General features: G+C 46.5%; 1 long non-coding RNA gene across 21 annotated transcripts in view; it reads left to right on the top strand.

Moving 5' to 3' along the window:
• LOC121486507 overlaps window positions 1-3,805 on the top strand; it is a 160,471-nt gene extending 156,666 nt beyond the window's left edge. For 16 of the 21 annotated variants that reach the window (XR_005986664.1, XR_005986658.1, XR_005986659.1 and 13 more), the window contains one exon: window positions 461-889. This is a non-coding gene — a long non-coding RNA (uncharacterized LOC121486507). Of the gene's footprint in view, window positions 1-460; window positions 890-1,424 lie in introns of those variants that run through there. The other 5 variants (XR_005986672.1, XR_005986657.1, XR_005986656.1 and 2 more) reach the window with 2 other exon arrangements.
• The last annotated feature ends 6,573 nt before the right edge of the window (window positions 3,806-10,378 follow it).

Below are 10,378 nucleotides of genomic sequence, written 5' to 3'. Positions count from 1 at the left end.
AGGAAAAGGAGGAAATAGATTTGGTCAAGCGCTGTCACTTTCTGCCACAGAATCCTTACGTATGTCTCCTCGTGCCCACTTATAAAGGTCTGTCTAGGACATGCACTTATAAGTGCAACTGCTGAGTCTTAGTGAATAAATCTGCAACTTGTTTTAAACATCAAATCACAATATGAGTGCTTTGCTATTCTCACATCTTAGTCAACTCTTGAAATGATCAACTCTTAAATTTTTGCAGTTTGATAACTGCCGAGGAGTATCCAACCAACTGCTTTAATTTGCATTCTCTTAATTAATAGTAATATTGAGGATCTTTTCATGACTGTTGGTCACTCGGATGGCTTTCCTCTATAAACTCCCTGTTTCTATCTTTTGCTCACCTTTATAATTTACTTTTGTGTAGTATTTGTTTTTTATATATTCTTTTTTTGTTTTTTTAAGATTTATCTATTTATTTTAGGGGCAGGAAGGACATAGAGAATCTTCAAGCAACTCTCCGTTGAGCGTGGAGGCCAATGCAGCACTGATCCCATGACCCATGAGATTATGACCTGAGAAGAACCAAGAGCCAGACGCTTAACTGACTGAGCCACCCAGGTCCCCCTCTTCTTGACATAGTCCAGATAACAATCCTTTGATGAGAATTTGCAAGGCAAACTTATTCTCCCAATGGTGGCTTGTATTATCATTTTATTTAACTCTTGACATACAGAAGTTGGTCTTAATGTACTTAAATTTATCCTTTCCTTTATGCCTTTCTGTGTCTTGTTTAAAAAATTAACAAATATGGGATGCCTGGGTGGCTGAGTGGTTGAGTGTTTGCCTTGGGCTCAGGGCGTGATCCTAGGGTCCTGGGGTCGAGTCCTGCTTCTGGCTCCCTACAGGGAGCCTGCTTCTCTCTCTGCCTATGTGTCTGCCTCTCTTTCTGTGTCTTTTATAAATAAATAAATAAATAAATAAATAAATAAATAAATAAATAAAATATTTTTAAAAAATAAACAAATATGTCTACATCTTTTTCTATATATTTTAAAGCTTTGCTTTTTATATTTAGCTTTAAACTCAATATAAAATTTATTTTTAGGTAAGCACGAGATAATGTTCTAACTTTCTTCCATCTGGATGGCCAATTGTATCAGCATCACTACTGAGTTTTTCTTTCTCCACTCTTCTGTGATTATATTTGTATGATATTTATTTCCCATATATACACCAGAATCTATTTGTAAGTTCTTTCCCATTGCAACCAAACCTTAACTCTCTGGGTTTTATAGTGTTCAATATTAGTTTAAAGTATGTTATGAGTATATACTACATTTATGATAAAAACATATGGATCTAAATCTTTTTTAAAAAATTAGTCCAGCATGTAAGTTTATTCTATTATTTGGAAAATAAACTGTTTTCTTATCTCCAATTTCTAGAGTCAGCAGAAGATCCTCAAATTAAGATTGAATTTCAAGGCAAAGATTATATCAAATGCATGGACATTATGAATCAACCGGTGAGACAGGCCAAACTGAGGAAGCAGAGTCAAACCTTTGTGAAGACCTTTCTAGGAAGCATAAACTCGAGTCCCATAGAGGCTTGATGGGCCCAGAGAAGCTGATTAAATAGAGAGGCAGGTCTAAAAAGGAATTGTAAGTGTGGCCTTGACAAATGGAGTTAACTTGCATCAAATATGTAGATAATACATAAAGTTCTGAAGACAGAACCAGTCTGAGCCAAAAGAAACAGACTTTTAGAGACTTGTAAAGGACTTTAGGCCTTCAAATTTCTACAAGCAAGAAGTAGGCTGAGAATACTGCTGAGCAATCAAAAAAGAGCATGTTTTCCAAAGCCTTCATCAGAAGTGGGCAACAAAGATGATGGATGGTGATGTAGCTCACAGAATGCGCAACCAAAGTCTGTGGATAATAACCAACCGGAGATGCTCTCCGAAACATAAGTGGAGCAGAACCAGAACCTGATCAACAAATATTCCCTATGCCAAAGTAGGGTGAGTTGGTGGCATTTGATCAGTTGGATTTCCAGAACTGCTATTGGAGCAATAGCTGCCTTGTGATTAGCCTGTCCCTTGGTCCACGGATATTGGGTACCTTGCATGGGGAGGAGGGGAAAGATAGAGGGGTAACTTGTTTTTTTTAAGTCCCTAGGTCTCTGGATTAAGAGAAATTGCACTTAGACCTGATGTAGATCATAAGAACCTCAACTTTGAGCCTGATGCCATGATTGGATTAGACTTTTTAAGAGTGCTTGAGGTAGTCTGAATTATCGGCCTCTGCTCTTTATTTCTTGCAGCATGCCTCATCATGGGCAGAGTATATATCCTTACCCTGACTTTGCGCTTGGCCGTATGACATTTACATTTTCCTCTTGCATATCTATTTGCATCATGAGAAGAACTTGTTCCAGTGGCTTCTTCCCCTCCCACCTGGGCCCTAGAATGAACATATGTGCAGCCAAGGCCACACGAAGGAAGCAGGACTGCCCAGCTGAGCCCATCCTAGACCAGCAGAGCTGATTCAGTTTGTCTGTAGATCCTTAAAAATAAACAACTTTTTTAAGGCAGTAGTTGGCAAACTTTTTCTTTAAAGGAGCAGATAATAAATATTTTGGGTGTTGTGGGCCATGTGATCTGGTTGTCTGTAGTACAAAAGCAACCATAGACAATCCATAAATGAGCATGGCTGTGTTCTAAGAAGACTATGGACATAAAAATTTTAAATCCATAAAATTTCACACATATAAGATATTATTCTTATTTTGATTTTTTTCCCCTCAACTATTTAAGTACATAAAAACCATTCTTAACTCACTGGCTATAAAAAAAAAAAAAAGTGGCAGGTTGGATTTGGCTCCTTGGACAAAAATGGTTTGTTGACCCCCACTTTAAGGTACTGAGTTTTATAGTCTGGCCTGAAATACTCTTTACCACCCAAGGTGGATCATCTATAGCCCATCACAGCAAATATTCTGAAAAATCCTTTATAGACACCACCCTCTTATCAAAGATTCACTTCTGATAGTAGCTGTTCAAACTTCATCTGCCCTCTTGTACTCTTTTTCTCTCCCTGCCAGATCCTAGGCCCTTTAATTCCCACGCTTGTACCCCAAGTTATTTGTTATGTAAAACAATTTATTCCCTTATCATTTTTTATTCCATTTTCATTTTATCTTTCATCTCTGATAAGCAAAGCCCAAATGCTCTCTGTGGGACCTGCCCTCTTAGAAGGTCAGGTACTTCGGAGAATGTGCATATTTAACCATCTACCGAGGCACACACAATTTTTTATGCCAAAAATATTACTACTCAGTGCTGTAAGGGTATTCTTAAAGGCAATATTGTGTTTCAAACACTTTCAAAATGTAGTATTTCATACAGACAAGAATAAACAAGAGGCTGGACTGTGTCTCCCCCTGGCCCCCCATCATGGAACAAGAAGAAATGGCCCAGTAATGGATGAATCATAGTTAAATGCAAGCACAAACCCAGAAATTGTTAAAGTGTGATTCAGCACTACAAGTATTTTCAACTCCATTTCAGTAGATACTGACATTTAAACTGGGAATTCACTGTGACAACTACAGCAAAGCACTATTAGGTTACACACATCTGCACTTGCTCAGATAAACGCACTGACCAAACTCCCTAACTCCCTTTAGAGGGATAAGGAAGCCCATTAATGGAAACTCATCACTGACCAGGATGGAACTGGTTATCGTTTGTCAAGGACAGGTTATAACATATCCCTTGGTACCTACAGCTATTTGACGTGCTTGTGGTATTTCAGACTGTGGAATATATTTTCTGCTCTAAAATCCAAATAAAATATAGGACAAAATCAGGCTTTCGCTGTTTTCTTTTCTCCAAACTTCCCTTGTGAAAATTTAATCTGAGACTTTTTTTGCAGAATATTTTCTAGGACAAAGATATGGATCAGGACATCAACCCCATGGTGGTCAAGTTTGATTAATTCTGACCAAAACTTTAGAGGGAGAGGGAAAAAAAAGAAAGAGGAGAAATCAGAGGGAGCGGGAGAGAGGCCATAAGGCCTGAGGGAGGGCAAGACAGGGAGGGGTGAGGAGAACCAGCGAGGAGGGAGAGGCAGGGAGCCAGCAAAGGCAGGGGTGGGACTTACATTAGAAAATGAGGGTTAATTTCTCCCGAAATCGCCTGGATAGAGAGGAAAGAAGGAGCTGTCTCAGTTCCTGCCTGATGGAAAAGACTTAATTAAAAATTTTAAAACTGCTGAAAGTGCTGTTTTATTGGCATAGTAGCTGTTTCCATGTTAACAGCACTTCTGAATTTTAAATAACAGCCGTTTTGTCCCTAGTTCGGAGGCTCTGGAACAGGGATACATTTATGAAAGTTCAAACAGGAAGATGGCCCAGAGATTGGAGGCCGTGACAGTTCCATGTTACCCGCCAGCTCTCGCTGGGTGGTCTATCAGAGGGGTGCAGGGTTGCTGCCGGGCAGGGTAGACGTGACACACGCCACTCACACCAGTCCTCACGGAGCCACTTTGGCCCCAGCTGCTGGGAGAGCCTCCAGCGGCCAGCTGCCTCAGGCTCGTGCCCCTGCCAAGGCAGCCCACCTGGGTAACCGTGGGGAGGGGCCCAGGGTCCCCGCACTTCAGCCTCGGGCAGAACAGCTGCGAAGGGCAGGAGCTCCCCAGCTCGCTGGAACATTGAGGCCTTCTCGCCCAGGTCGCCTTCCACTTTTTCCCCCTGCCTCTCGTGTTTCCTCCCCCTACTTTCCAGAGGGTGGATCCCTGATCCATATCCTGTACCCTGCTCCCTGCATCTCAGGGTCTGACTCCAGAGAAGCCAGCCTGCAGCCCTCGGTTCAGGAAAACCAGTGTTCTGGTTGGCTTGTGACGTCTGCTGCGGGCACGGATAAGCACGCTTTGGCAGGGCTGTTCGTCTAGACTCGAACCATCAGCGTGGACTGATCGGCAACTTTCTGAGCCTGACAGTCAACATCAAAGGGAACATGGGAATCCTGAGGGGGCAAAGCCCAGAAAGATCCAATTCTTTATTCCTGAAGCCTTTACTGATACTCGCTCCATGCCAGGGAGCATCTAGTAGTGGTACCAAAAAAATGAAAATATCCTTTAGTAGAGACTCCTTGAGACTTCTTTGAGAGGCGTGAAAGCCTGAAAACAAAGTGAAAAGTGCCAGAAGGGGACGCCTGGGGGGCTCAGCAGTTAGGTGCCTGCCTTTGGCCCAGGGCGTGACCCCGGGGTCCTGGGATCGAGTCCCCCGATTGGGCTCCCTGCATGGAGCCTTCTTCTCTCTCTGTCTCTGTCTCTGTATCTCTCATGAATAAATAAAATCTTTTTTTTAAAAAAAAGTGTCAAGAGGAGCTGGGAAGAGGAAATGAGGCGGATTTGCGCACCCCAGGGGCCCGGGCAGGCCTGGGTTGGGCAGAGCGGCAGGTGCAGGGGTGAGGCGATCAGCGGGGGCCTGGCAGGGGTCAACAGAGGTCAGCTCAGAACGGGCCAAGCCGGTGGGCACCCTCGGAAAGGGGAGCAGCTCTGCACCCAGGCCCGCCATCTGGGATGCGCGGGGGGGCTTGGGCCACTGTGGGCTCCAGCCCTGCCCGAGGCACTCGAGGCCTCTTCCCTGTGGCCCTTCATCCCCTCCAGGGGGCCAGTGTCTCAGGGCCTCCTTGGACTGGAGTGGTGTTCCTCCACCTGCAGAAGGGATTCCTGCTCCCTGGGGGCGGGGGGGGGGGCGTGTCTCAGTCCTGGGCCTGGAGTCTCAGGAAAGGGCTGAGGATCCCATCAGGAGGGGAGGGGGCTTCAGGTGGACAGAGGCTGGGGGCGGGGGGTCCCAAATAGATGAGTAACATACCCCCTGCGAAGTCCGATTTCCCCGGTAGCCCCCCTCTGTCTCCCCAGAACTTCAGGGAGACTGAGCAGCAGCGTGTCCGGGCTGCACCACAGGTGACCGCCAGGGTGCCAGCCAGTGGAGTTGGGAAGGGCCCTTGGCCTGGCAGCTGCCAAGGGACACAAGCAGGGGCCCGGCCACGCTCCCTGATCTGTCCGGGCCTCGGGAGCCCTAGGAAATCCCATGAACGCCTCGCAGTTGGAGCCCAGTGCAGATAGAGCGGCCAGCCCCAGTGAGGGGTGGGAGGGGAGGGGATGGCCCATAGGCCAGGGCTGGGGTGGGAGGGCCCGGTGGGAATGCACGACCGTCCCAGCATCCCCAGCAGGAAGGGAGGCCACACGAGGCCCACTGTGGCAAAGGGGCCATCCCCGACTTCCACAGAGCACTGACTTCTGCCTCGAGACCCTTCTCCCAACACTGTCCCCGAAAGGAGCATAGCTCCCTGGGCTGGAGATGACTGGGTGCTGGGAGGGCACCTGAGACCAGATAGACCTGGGCTGCAGGAGGCACAAATGCTCTCAGGGAGCGCCGGGCTGTCCTCCAGACACGGGAGGCAGAGGGTGGCGGAGCCCAATGGTGTGGTCAGGGAAAGAGTGTGACCCATGTGGGAGACCCAGTGGTGCAGGGTGAGGCAAGGGTGCAGGCAGGCGCCGGCATGAGCGAGGAGTGGGACGGGGTCCGGGCCCTCACCTGCTTCTGTGACTGTTTGGGGAGACGGTGGTGCGAGACGTCAGTGAGGGACGCCGGTAAAAGGACCAGAAGGAAGAAAAAGAAGACAAAGAATGAGCTAGATCCGGGGAGAGGGTTCCTATGTGGGGGTGCGTTGTCCCGTGGTCTGGTAAAGTGTTTGGGTGGAGAAGACACCAGCGGCTGAGCGCTGTGCACCAGGCACACTTGGGACAGGTGGCCGATGGGGAGTTAACGTTCAGGCTGGGAAAGAATAGGAGCCTGGAAAATACTGTATTTAAGGAAAAATTGGAGGCAGTGGGATGAAGAGGATGCAGAGAACGTGGGGCAAAAAAACATGGGGGGGAAAGGAGGAGATGTAGAGACGCGCATCTTGTAGAGTTGGGGGATCGTGGCCATCCTGGAGCCACAGCACATCAGGAAGGGGAAATAGTAAGGGCGAGGTCACCCCTGTGCCATGAGGTGAAGGACCAACGAAGTGGCCTCTGACCCCGAGAGCCTGCGGCCCGTAGGCCGGGAGCCACCCAGAGCGCCAAGAGTACTACAGGCGACGACCCAGGTCCTTGCCGTTGCCTCACACGTCGCAACCCAGAGGAAAGATGTGAGGAGCCCGCTCCGGGGGGCACGACAAAGGGAAAGTCGGAGCCTCAGAAGCGAATGTAGTTGAGGGCAGAGGGAGTGAGGGCTGTGCCCTTCGGGTGCCTACTCCGTGGTCCCCGTCAGTGTCCGTATTAGGCTCACAACCGCGCTCGAGGCAGAGGACAGGTGGAGTTTGGAGAAACCCTTCCCATGAGGTTTCCTCAGGATCCTCGTGCCTGAGACCCTCCTGCCTTAGATCTGCAACTCAACGGCCTCAAGGTACCAGGCCTGAGAAGTCTCCTCCCAGTTGGGGAACCCAAGGGGCCGCCCAGTAGAGGCCGTCGTGTCCCTGGACAGGGCCCCCCGTGCTCCAACTACCCAGCACTGCTGAGGGCGGCTGCGCAGCTGTTGGGCCCCCCGTGCTCTCTAAGACTGTTCTTTGACTCGAGTGTCTTTCTAGGTGAAGAGGAGGACCAGCCGCCTCTCTCCTTCGTCCCCCTCTCCAAACCCAGCCTCAGCTAGCCATGCCTCAGGGGAATACTTGGAAGTCTAGCTTCAGGCTCCTGCGAGCTCCACACCCCTACCCCACCCTTAGCCCACCCCCCTACCCCCCACCCATTGCTTCTTTCCCGGGGGGGATCCAGGAACCGTAGCTACTCTACCAAAACGCCACAACTGGGTATGGCACTCAAGAGTCAATCCCATTCTGCCTCCCTCCAAAGGGTAGATCTTTCATTTTTCCTCAGAATTAAGAAAATAAATCAATGTCATATTTTTCTTGTTTTGTCATGCATATGATAAGGAGGAAAACAGGATCTACTGAAGGAGAACATGCAAATATGTGTGGTTTATAACGTGGAAAACGGAGTTAAACGAACTCGGCTCTAGTGGCCCCTGAATAATATTCACTTTTCTTGCAAATGGTGTTTAACTGATCTGGTTTTCGAACTACACAAAAGCAGAATTAATTAATATTTTCTCCTCTTTTTTTAAAAAAAATTGGCTTTGTTTTCCAACACGAATGAGACATTTGAATCTATTAATAAGTGGAAAATGTAAATGTTATTATTAGCATAAACTAAGCAAAACTGAAACTCTTATAAAAGATGCTACTTAAAGATGCAAGAGAGCTGCCTGATAAAAATCAATCAAAATAAGTCCAGAAGTGTTTCTTCTTGAGAAAAAAAAAATAATGTAATTGGTAATTATAGAGCCAGAATAAAAGAGAATAGCTACTCTTTAAATAGTTGATTAAGGTTCAATGACTTTCTCTACGATGTTTTGAAAAAAAGTACTTAGTAGGTAAAGGAGGAGACCTTCTAGGATAAACAAATGGAATTAGGTAAAGATGTTTTCTCGTTTATAAGCAGGGAGGGGAAATCTCATCCTCTCAACCACGCACGTTACAAATAGTTTCACTAGAAAACTGAACTAAATACACTATTTGCAAAGATTACGTGTTTCAGATAGATGTTTCCTTTTCCAAAGATCACATTTTTGTTTGTTTGTTTATTTGAAGGCACAATCAATGAATTCTTAGGAATTCTGTCCTAGAATTTCTTATGATGTCTTACGAGACAACGTTCAACTTGTTTTCCAGATCTTTCCTTTAATTCATTCATTTACTCTACCAGTATTTACCGAGCACCCGCAATGTTCTAGGCACCGTGTTCAAAACTCTAAGCGAGCAACCCCCCCATCTTAATTTTGTGTTACGTGAAGAGTTGAGTGAAAACATGTTTTCTCTCATAATCATGCAAGGATACAACTTCCTTTTATCTCCTTTCATGCTGAAATTTTTTTGGCATAAACATATTTTCACTTTTGACAAAAGAAAATTAGTTTAATTCTCACCACTGACAACAAATCTAAAGGCAGCTTTTTAAGTTCTTAAGTTTGATTATCATTCGCTTTGCTTTGCAGGGTGCACAGCACTAAACGGGAATCTGCTTCTCCTCCTTTCTCCTTGCCACCCTGTACACCATTCCCGCTGCTCTCCTTCCTAGAACCCCTAGCAAGAACTCTTACCTGACTAAATCCAAGCAAACAACCTTACGGACGAACAGAGACGGGGGCTGGTTAAATACGTTAATGTCTGTAGTGTATGGTAGAGAACTTGACAGGCGCTATTGCTGAGTTCACCTTAACCGTGGCCTTCTTGGACCCCTGGAGACCAAGTCAGTCTTACTTAACTGAGAGCAAAAGTAAATTTAACTGATCACAGTTATAAGGCAAATCGACCAACCAAACCAACCGCCAATCAAGCAACATTAAGGGGCCCTGAGACCCGACTGGAGATGGCACAGCTGATGACCGGAAGGGGCCTGAGCAGGAGTGGGCTGGAGAAGATAACAAATCCCTTCTTCGCATAGGATTTTGCAGATCGGTAGTGGGAACGTGCTGATCATTTCTCAATATATTTGCAAATGAGTAAGGCTGAAATTTCCCATGAATGGAGAGGCGTGTGGAAGCGTGCCCCTTCGGTGGTCTTCGTAATGAGCTCCGGACATCCGCTTCCGTACATTCATTTTCTTCCCTCCCTCCCTCCTTCCCTTTCTTCCTTATTCTCATTTATGGACAAAACAATATTATTCCCACTTCACGAAGACGGAAAGCTTCTCTGTAGGGCTCCCTTCAAGCCTTAGACAGACGTTAATGAACTTGTCCTCAAAGGAGTCAGAGTGAGCTTAGTGGTTAAAAACATGAGATCTGAAGCCATACGGACCCAGGCTCAAGTCTCTATCGTATCGCTGGCTGGCTGTGTGACCTTCAGCAGTGTGCTTATCCTCTCTAAATCTCATTGCCCTCCTCTGGAACATACAGAATATTATTTACCTTATAGGTTTGTTCAAGAATTAAACGATAGCAAGCACTCAACGTGTTATAAGACTTAGATAAATATGTTTTAAACACCTTTGAATGAAGAGCTATGGTACAAGAGGGCTTTAAAAAGTGCCTGGGGGCTCCTGGATGGCTCGGTTGGTTGAGCATCTGCCTTCGGCTCTGGTCATGATCCCAGGGTCCTGGGATTAAGCCCTATGGCGAGGCTCCCTGCCTCTCCCTCTCCCTTTGCCCCCCACACCTGCTCATGGGCACATGTGCTCTCTCTCTATCAAATAAATAAATAAAATCTTAAAAAATAATAATAAAATGCCCTGAAAATAGAGGCCAGGCCTTTTCGTAGGAGGGATTCTTCTGCCATTTATTGTTTGCTGGG

The sequence above is a fragment of the Vulpes lagopus genome, chromosome 3 (genome assembly GCF_018345385.1).
Source record: "Vulpes lagopus strain Blue_001 chromosome 3, ASM1834538v1, whole genome shotgun sequence".
NCBI lineage: Eukaryota > Metazoa > Chordata > Mammalia > Carnivora > Canidae > Vulpes > Vulpes lagopus.
The sequence above is the reverse complement of the archived record's forward strand: the minus strand, read 5'-3'. Positions and strand labels throughout refer to the sequence as shown.